The sequence below is a fragment of the Mixophyes fleayi genome, chromosome 3 (genome assembly GCF_038048845.1).
Source record: "Mixophyes fleayi isolate aMixFle1 chromosome 3, aMixFle1.hap1, whole genome shotgun sequence".
Classification (NCBI taxonomy): Eukaryota; Metazoa; Chordata; class Amphibia; order Anura; family Limnodynastidae; genus Mixophyes; species Mixophyes fleayi.
The window spans coordinates 136,229,333-136,240,307 of record NC_134404.1 but is presented as its reverse complement, the minus strand read 5'-3'; positions in this window follow the sequence as shown (position 1 = coordinate 136,240,307).

Below are 10,975 nucleotides of genomic sequence, written 5' to 3'. Positions count from 1 at the left end.
AGAAGGAATGATGAACTGAAGGTTCTTTATAACAAACCAGACATAGTATCTGAAATAAAAGCAAATAGGCTCAGAAGGCTAAATCAAGTGATAAGAATGGCAGAAAACAGGACAGTGAAGGTGTTCAGCGGGAACCCATGAGTACTGTGTCGGTGATGCAGGTACAAAACTAGGAAGTTGGATGATGTTGAAATGATTAGAAGGAAGATGGGGATTAGAATATGGAGGACCAGAGTAAGAAACAGAGAGGATTGGGCTGGAGTTGTTCAGGAGGCCATGGCCCTTCATGGACTGTAGAGCGAAGGAAGAGGAATTGATTAGTGTGAAATGCCATGTATGTTTAACAAAATAAGTTTTGAATTTTAACGCAATATGTGCCTGATTCATTAAGGAAAGTTAAGCAAAAAAATTAGTAAGTTTTCTTACTCAAGTTTTCTGGACAAAACCATTGTGCAATGCAACGGGTGCAAATTAGTTTATTATTTTGCACATATGGAAAATAATGTCTGTTTTTTTATGTAGCACACAAATACTTGATAGCTTACTTGTACACTGAAATGTAAAGTTGATATAGGACATGCCCTACCCAAATATAAATATAAATTTTAAATGTACCTCCCCTCCAATGCAACATGTTATTGCTTTACTTACTTACTTTTATTTAGCTTTCCTTAATGAATCAGGCCCTAAGACATTTTCTCTGAATGGCATCATAGGAAGTAGACTTTATGTGCTGGAAATATTAGTGGATAAGAAGTATCTGAAGGCAGCTGTACAAGAAGATAATATAATTTAACAGAAATACTGTCCAGTTCTTCTGGTTAATCAAAACATGCCAGTTTTCAGATAACTATGGAAAAGTTGAATACGATATCTCACAGTCTGCAGAACTATCTGTATCCTGCTCTTGTGTCTCAGTGATGCCTACTTCCTCGTTAATGTTCTCGTCAGAGTATTCATCATCTAAACTAGATGCTGATAGATATTCTCTGCAGCATCCTTCTGTATTGTTCTCCAGGATCACACGTTCAACTTAAGTCGTCCGGCTCAAGAATACTATCCTTCTGCTTCATTAGCTTCTGTTAACCTGGCACATTTCTTGCTTCCCTCAGACTTATTGTAAAGTCTGCAAAAGCTGTACTGCCCAATTCTATATTCCTTCTTATTATGTATATCTTCCCTGCTTTTGCCTTCTGAAACTGAGATTATTTTTAATTAATACATACTACAGGTTGGTGTTACGCACCGGATTCACTAACCACTCGGTCGGGGTCTGGCGCTCCTGCCTGCCCCTGCGGACCCGACTTTTAAAACCTCAGTGTTTCTCCTGTCCGCAGACCCTCTCATCTCCATGTGTTCCAGATCATATTTACCTGTGTTCAAGGTTTTCTGGCCTCTATTTTCCTGCAGGTAATTGCACCACCTAGTGATCCTGCTCCGGGGCTTCCCAGTTCTCCAGGCTATCAGTGCTTCGTTCATCTGCAGACCACTGCATCATGGTGTGTTCCAGATTCTACTTACTGGCATCCCTGGTTGCCTGGACTTCCTTCTCCTGCAAGTATCCAGTTCCGGAGTCTCTTTAATCCTTCTGGACATCTGTGTATCTTTCACCTGCAAACCATTACGCCTTCAGGTGTTTTTGACTTATTCCAGCTACTACTGCCAACAGACCTTCTGTCTCCAGACCTTAGCCTCTGTGTTCTCCACCTTGTTTTGCTTCCCACCTGCTTGAGAGCCGCGACATGCGGTCAGGGAGCCGCAAAGTCCATATCCCCTTGCGGGATTCCTTGGCGGAAACCTCCCTTTCCATTAAATGCCACATCTCTTTGTGGGTAGTGTCAAGTCAAGCATATCCCGAGGTCCCTTCAGACTCCTAGGGGTAAAAGTATTAATCTGAGATTTTAACAAATTGCTGATATTCGGCGACTTTGCCGGGCAAATTTAAAACGGTAATGAGTTCAAAGGCAAACCTTGCCTTTAAACACATTGCCATTTTAAATTTGCATGACAAAGTCGCCGAATATCGGCGAATTACAAGACTCGCAGATTAATACATTTACCCCCTAGAGTGTGACAGTTGGTTGATGCCATGTTTGCAGGTTATTCTTGTACCAATCTCCATTATTGTGGTATCCTAATATATTCTTATTATAATCCCCATCCTGTGATCTCATAATTACAAACATGCAATCTTACCCCACAATAATGCATTCTATGAAAACATGCAACATTACCTATATTTTGTCATCTTATGACCATATGATTACAAATATGCCCGTACCTCATAATAATCATACATTCGTCTCTATGAATATGCCATCCTACGTCTTTACAATCATGTCATCCCAACTAAATATACTCATGCTATTCAGTGTTCACATAATTATGAATTTGTCATCATACTGCAATATAATAATACCATCCTATGAGCAAAGCTATAAATCTGTCATGCAACATTATTATTACTTTCTTAGGATTTGAAAATTTGAAATATTACATTAAAAATATTGCTGGGAACATTTAGAAATGCATTATTAATCCAACCTGTAATTCATAAGTATATGTGAGCTCCTGGTTTTCAGTCTGTGCTGTTGCTGGATTGAGGTAGGTCTGTTCCAGGGTCCTGGTGCTTTGCTGGTGGACTTCCTGCTACCTGGTCCTGGGGCCCTGTTGGTGCATATACACACAGTGACCACTGTATTAGGTACATCTTTCTAGTACTGTCTAGGACCCCCATTTTCCCCTAGAACAGCCTGAATTCTTTGTTGCATGGATTCAACAAGGTGCTGAAAATACTCCTTCCAGATTCTGGTCAATGTTGACAGGAAAGCATTTTGTAGTTGCTGCACATCCATGCTGCAAATCTCCTGTTCCATCACATCCCAAAGGTGCTTTGTTGGATTGAGATCTGGTGAATGTGGAGGCCATTGGAGTACATTGAACTAATAGTCATGCACGTGGAGCCAGCTAGAAATGATTTGTGCCTTGTGACATGGCACATTATCCTGCTGGATGTAGCCATTGGAAGATGGGTAGACTATGGCCACAAAGGAATGCACATGGTCAGCAACAATACTCAGGTAGACTGTGGCATTTAAACATTGCTCAGTTGGTATTAAGGGGCCTAATGTGTGCCAATAAAACATTCCCAACACCATTATACCACCAGCCTGCACCGTTGACCGAGGCAGGATATGGATACAAATTCTGACCCTACGATCTCATCAGCGTGTTACAGCACAATTAGAGATTCGTCAGACAAGGCAACACAGTCTGGCCATTCTCTTCTGACCTCTCTTATTAACAAGCTAAAGTAACAAGCTACTCATAGAACTGCCACTTGCTAGATGTATTTTTTTTGCCCATTACTCTGTAAACTCAAGAAAATCCCATCAGATCAGCAGCTTCTGACCTACTCAAACCACCACGTCTGGCACCAACAATCATTGGTCACATTTCTTACCCATTCTGGTTTTTGGTCTGAACACCAACTGAACCTCTTGACCAAGGTTGCATGTTTTTATGCATTAGATGTTTGCATTAACAAGCAGGGGTACAGGTGTATCTAATAAAATGGCCACTGAGTGAGATATAGTTTATAGATTTTGTTCCCTGACATGGATGCTATTATATATTGGACTACTGTTGCTGAAATTTACTTTGCTTCTGATTTTGTACAGCATCTGTCTGTTTGATTTGGCCTCAATACCTCTCCCTTTAAATTCTGGTCATTAGTCATGTGGGTTAGTGACTATAATACACACAAGGCCTGGAGGGAATCGAGTGCTGGTGAACATATTAAGTTGTATGGAAAAGGGGACTGTTAAAGGGGAAGACGACAACTAACCTGGTAATAGGGTCTGACCTATTGATAATACTGGTGACCATTACTAGGTGTTGCTGGTAAGTGTAACAGTAAATTAGTCTGGGCATCTTGTGTCACTCCATACCATTTCAATAACAAAACAATAGAAGGAATTCATTGCAGAAAGTGGAGGAAAATTATCCTTATAATGAAGGTAAATTAACTCCATGCTGTATAAAGTAAGGACCTAATTCACCTCCATTTTATAACCCAATTGTGGTGGTATTTTTAGACTATGGTATTAAATTACCTCCATTATAAGGACAGTGCCATCAGTTTCAACTTCTTCCATTAGATCCCCCCCCCCGTGTTAACCTGTGAAATAAAGGTTAGCACAATGACTGTTCACAATAAGACATCAGGATATCACTGTAATAGAAATCTCACCATGTGCTTCAATACGTCTCACCTCCCTAAATCCCACTGTCTGTCTATATGCACACTACCTACTTAATATCAATAGAGACACTATAATATAGGGGTGGTGAAGCTCTTTGTATCTGTTAATAACTCTGTGATATCATTTTTTCAACTGGCTCATAATTGCACTGTGTGTAACCTCAAAACGAATGTAATACCTGATAGCAATCCTATTAAAAATAATTTTTTGGGGCCACTGTTTCATTATCAAGGATGCTGGAAAATGTGATTGGTAGATGAGCTCTGTTGGTTTGTGTTTATGTGGTTGTTTTCTGGACGTACTAACTGGCCCCATAATAAGTCAGAAGTGATGAGGCATGAGTTCCTGCCACAGTAATACGGCTCTATTCCGTATATGTCCAGAAAGTAATATATTGAACAGATTAGTGAGCCTCAATATAGCAATAGACAGCACTCTGTGGCCTCAAGAATATACAGTGAGAGTGCAGCAATACTCACAACCACTTCTGTTGATTGTTGATAACAAGGGATACAAGCAGTTCTGCTACGAGATTCACTCTGCCTCTGTTTGCATTCGGTCCTAAGTTAGTTTCTCTGTAGACTCAGGTTCCCTCTAATCTTGTGGATATCTAACAGCTGTCTAAAATCAGTGGCCTCTCCATCAGGGGCTGGTGGGCAACTTTTAGCCTGGGGGACAAAGATAAGCAAATGGCCCAGGCTTTCCAACCAGATCTTTCCCCCAAAAATTGGGAGTGACAAAATGTGTCTAATGAGGTGTGATTTATATAGCCAATGAAATATATGAACAATTGTTATTGCAGCTATTATTAAATACAACACAGCCCCATCTGACCAGTATTCAAAGCAGAGACTATTCTAGTGACCTACACCCAATACAGAGAGCATTTTGTTGACCTCAATACAATATATAGGACATTCTATTATGTATAATACAGGGAGCATTCTAGCGACCTCTATTCAATATAGAAAGCATTCTAGTATCATCTACACAAAACAGACAGCATTCTAGTGACCAATTTACAAGAAACAGTTTATTCTAGTGTAATATGCTATTTATCAGCCTATATTACAATCCTCACATTATTCATCAGACAGATATATTTATTTCAAAATGCCATGATTTAAATATACTCTAGATTGAACCAATCCTGCTAATAAAACTTGCCTGGTGGAAGACATGCTCTCTGGTGCAGCTGAAGCTAATACTGTTATGGCTTTACTATACAGACCTCAGATCTCTGGTGCCATTATTATACATATTCCACTCCCACCCCAAGGTTTGTAGTGGTTAAAAATAAGACCCCATACTCTGATGGCATTATAATATATACCCCAATGTCTATAATGAGGAAATATCTGGCACCAGACTGTGGTGGCATTATAATACATACCCCTCTTATTTCCTAATATCTATAATGACAAAAAAAGACCCCCAGATCACTGGTGCCAATCTGTGGGATTATAATACATAAACACCTCCAATCCTAATGTCTGTAATGATAAAGTTAGACCCCATATTTCAAGTGGCACTAACCATACCCTCCACTCATCTTAATATTTGTAGAGATAAATATCTTATCCCAGATCTCTGGGAGCAACCAAACTGAATGACTTATCTCCCCTGTAGTCCCTCGTGGTGCCTCAGAGTGCTGTAGAGGCCATCTGTTAGTTCCAGCCATTCGCCAATCATTGTGCGTAGACTGCCACTACTCTGATAGCTGAATGTCAAGCGGTAAATCTTTAACTTTTAAATTATTGTGTTGATTTAAATCTTTAATTTAATGTTAAAATGGAGGTTTTAGATCTATATGTCATATGAAAGCAGGTCTCAAAATACACGTAACACAACAAACAATAGCGCTGATAACTGATATACACAATCAATGATAACCAATCCGTGTGGTACAAATGTATGCAAACAATTTATTAAAACAATTTAATAAAATAAATCATAAAATATGAAACACTGGCCAGTGAAATACAGCTGATCATATAAAAGGTCAGATAAACCGACTACATAGACCAACAGTGTAACAAATGAACCAATTGATCGGTCACTCCTGGAGAGATAACCGGCTGTAAATCTCACATGGAATAAATTCTAACGTCCAGTGACCCAGTATAATGACATGAAGTGGAGTAGTAAGATAAGTGTGGCCACACTATCGATAAAGGATGATTGGCACCGTGATAGTAATGAACACCACTTCAATAATTCTTGCACATATAGTGCGGAGGTAATTATGCCATGAATGCCTCAATGAAAAACAGCCACTCTTGGATGGGAATCAAAGTTGCTAACTGCTTGAGCAGAAAGCGCAATACAGACCTGGTCCGATACTCAGTCCCGTAATACAGTCTGTATGCGCACGCACCTCATACCCAGGAGAAACCTCCGTGACATCCGTGTTTTATCTGCAGCTGAAAATAGCAATCCAAGTAGGGAATAGAGTAGCGGCTGACACGATCGTGGCACCAGATGAATAGCAATGATGTGGCTTGCAGAAGTGGCAACCTCCAAAACTCCACTAGGGTCATGGAACAGTGATATCCAGCGGCTCAGTGAGAATCCAAATCACCTGACGCGTTTCATCACCTGCCTGGTGATTTCTTCAGAGGAAGTGCTCTGTTGTACTCCAGTGTCTCTTTAAATATCCTTGATATAATTAATCAGTCTCCAGCTGATTCACAACGGGCACTTTATACCTATATCATACTTGTAGTGGGATACAAAGATACGGTTGGCTCAATTGCAGATATTGAAATTTCCTTATATACAAGGGAATACCGATTAATTATAATTCATATTGAGCAAAAACAGAACACTATTATAAAAACGTAACACATAGAAAAACATTACATATATAGTGGTCATGATGATCGTACCGACCTCCCAACACGGAACATAATAGGTTAATTCAGGACTCATAGAAAAAACCTTAGAGTCCTCAATTCTCACACTGATACCTCAACTAAAAACATAAGTGCGAATATAATAATGTACAAACACACACCTGAGTCAATCTACATACTAGAACACTATTGACCTAGTCAAAACTAGCAAAAATAATAAATACAAATATATAGAATTTTTTTTAAAAAAAAAATTAGGTAACCGCCCAAGTACCTATACAGGGTACTCAGGATACACATAAAGGAGTATAGGTATAAATATCAATCAAGAAAACTGATTAGCCCTATGAATATCATATGTAGAGATCATAAATGATACAGAAAAAGATCTATACAATCACATTAACCCCATCACTAGGATTTAGATAACATATGCACACCCAAGATGAATTCATAAATACTCATAGATGGACAATATAGCTTGAAGAGTCAGGATTAAGACAACACCTCATTGAGTTCAAGTGCTTCATTCAATCCTCTAGGGCTCAAGGCATCCAATTGATGGATCCAAAAGACCTCTTGTTTACATAATCTTTTGAAATGATCCCCTCCTCTCGTGGTTTGTTTAACATGCTCTAGACCACATATGCTCTACTCTCCCATTATGAACCGCATTAAAGTGACGGGGAACACTATGATTGGTCTTCCTGTTTAGGATGTTCCTCCTATGTTCCAGAAACCTCAATTTCAGGGATCTGGTCGTTCTTCCAACATAGATAAGGTCAAAACTACATTTTAATAAATAAATGACATAACACGTGCTACAGTTGATAAATCCCCTCACTCTAAAGTTTTTATCTGCATGGATGATCTCAGTCACCCTATTGCTGATGAAAGAACAAGTTAAACATCTATTTGAACCACATTTAAAACAACCTTCTGTTTGTTTGGAAAGCCAACTACCTCTTGCGAATGTCAAATCCACCTTAGTCAGTGGATCCTGGACCAAACTGGGCGCTAATATGTTTTTAAGATTGTTGTTCCTCTTAAAAATAATCTTAGGATCTTGTGGTAATATTTGTCGAAGTGACTCGTCTTGTTGGAGGATTGGATAATTCCTTGTAAAAATCATCCTAATTTCCCCCGACTTATTGTTATATTTGGATATAAAGGCAACCAGCCCTTTTGTATCGACTTGTTCCCCATTTTGATTCTTGGGCCTATGGGTATCATCTTTCTGAAGCAAAGTGTTTCTATCTAGTGCGGATACCTCTTTCAAAGCTTTATTCAGAATATAGCCGGGGTAACCTTTCTTTCTAAAGTCCCCCAACATAGACTCTGCTTGTAGATTAAATGTTTCTAGTGAAGAACAATTTCTTTTAAGTCGCATTAGCTGACCTTTTGGTATAGTGTCTCTCCATTTCTTATAGTGTGAGCTTTTGTAATGTAAATAACTCACAACATCAACTTTCTTCTTATAAGTGGAAGTCACCAACTTCCCATTCTCAATATTCATCTGTATATCCAAAAAATCCATACTAGATGTATGAAAACGACCAACAAACTTTAAATTATATATTCGCTATTATTCAGAGCAGAAATAAATGAAAGTGCACGTGATTCACCCCCTCTCCATATAATGAACAGGTCGTCGATGTACCGTCCATAGAAGACCAAGTCCGCGCCGAACCCGCCTCTCCACACATGGGCCTCCTCAAAGGAACCCATGTACAGGTTGGCATAGTTCGGCGCAAACCTGGTCCCCATGGCAGTACCCATGATTTGCAAATAATAATGGGGATCAAACAAAAAATAATTGTGAGTTAAAATAAATGCAATGGAATCAACAATAAACTTCCCATGTGCGTCATCTACAAGAGAATCTTCTGCCAGCAGCTGTTTAATCACTTGAATACCCTTATCATGCGGTTTGTTACTATAAAGGGCCTCTACATCCAAAGTGAGGAACGCATAATTATCTTCCCATTCCAAATTTCTTAGATGGTTCAATAAATGGAGGGAATCTCGGATATGTGATTTGAGTTGAACCACCCTGGGTTGTAGAACTGTGTCTACATAGAAAGAAAGAGAGGAGGTAAGGGATCCTATCCCCGATATTATCGGTCTCCCTGGAGGAGAGACCGTATTTTTGTGGAGCTTAGGTAGATGATAGTAGATCGCTGTAACAGGATACAGCGGATACAAAAATCTAAATTCATCTCGATCGATCACCCCAGATTCTAGGGCTTCATCTAATAACATCCTCAAACTTCTTTGGAAATCCAAAGTGGGGTTGGAATGTAATTTCTTATAAAAAGCTGAATCAGTCACTTGTCTATATCCTTCACTAATATAGTCTGTAGTGTCCTGGATAACTACCCCTCCTCCCTTATCCACTGCCCTGATGACAATTGTGGAATCCTTTCTTAGTTCCTGCAATGCTGTTCTTTCAAGTTGGGTTAAGTTAGAATGACTATAACTAGTTTTTTCACACAACTCCTTAAAATTTCTTAGAGTTATCTGATAAAAACATTCAATCTGCGGCCCTTTACATGAAGTGGGAAAGAATTCTGACTTCAATTTGAATCTCTTCAAAGGTAAATCCCTCCCGTTGAGATTTGTAACATCATAAATCAAATCAGAAGTTTCTTCCCTCATACGTCCCCTACCCTCACAGCTAAGCTCTTCTAGTATATGGAGACATTCACGATCACTACTATCTAGTACAATGGGACTCAGGTCCGGATCAATTTTCTTTATGCTCTTATTAGCAAAATATTTTTTCCTGCATAGGGTCCGTACAAACCGATTTAACTCAACAAAAAGTTCAAACAAATTAGGTTCTTTTGAGGGAGCAAAATGAAGGCCCTTGCTTAAGAGGGATAGTTCAGACTTACTCAATGTTTTGGAGGAAAGATTAAACACCCCCACGTGTGCATGTGATTATAGATTTGTACTCTTTTGCAGATGGTGTTAAAAGAGAGAAAATCTAGTGACATCTAAATCAGCTCCAAATAAAAGTGACTATCAAATCTGATGATGGTGTTGGAAATCTTTAAAGGAAAAATCTATACACACAAACTTTACATTGATGTACCCATACCTCTCCCTCTGGTACATATATCCAGCAGCAGAATCAATTCTAGTCACTATTAGTGGCCTGGAGCAGCAGTAAGTAAGCATGGTATGCGTCTGCCATTTTATTGAAGCCAATGTGGATCAAAGCACGTGCACATTCATATAAAAGTGGCTCTAATTATATAGACAAATTGTGTTGAAAACACAAGTGGAGCTGCCGGGAATAAATCTTCTGTCTGCCTTTCAGCCATGCAGTGTACTATGACAACAAGCAGGTGACCCACAAACTTTAAAATTGTACCGACTCAGCCTGCCCCTGCTCTCCACATATAATGACACACTCTTTCCTCTACCAACAGTGAGGTATTTCTCTATTTCTGTCTGGCCAATCCCAAATAGCCAGGGCACATGTGTGTTACATGTGACTGTCAACTAAATTATTAGGACATTTTTATTTTCTCTACCCAAATACAACATAATTTTTATTTTTGCATATCTTATCGTTAACTGAGGGATATGAAGTTTTTAAACAGACAAATGGGTGGGGTTCCCTTTTTAATAAATTGAGGTTAGTCTTTTCTTATGAAGCAGAACTTAGTAAGTTGCTATATTGTTATACAGTATGTGGTTCATGTCTTGTCGTCGCAGTAGAATCTACCTGATTCTGCCTTCTCTGAGACTGACCCTGAGTGAGGAGTCATGCTTTACTCTCAGATTTACTTCTGTTAATGAATAAAGAAATGTAAATAAACTAGATATAACATTTGGAGTGATTGA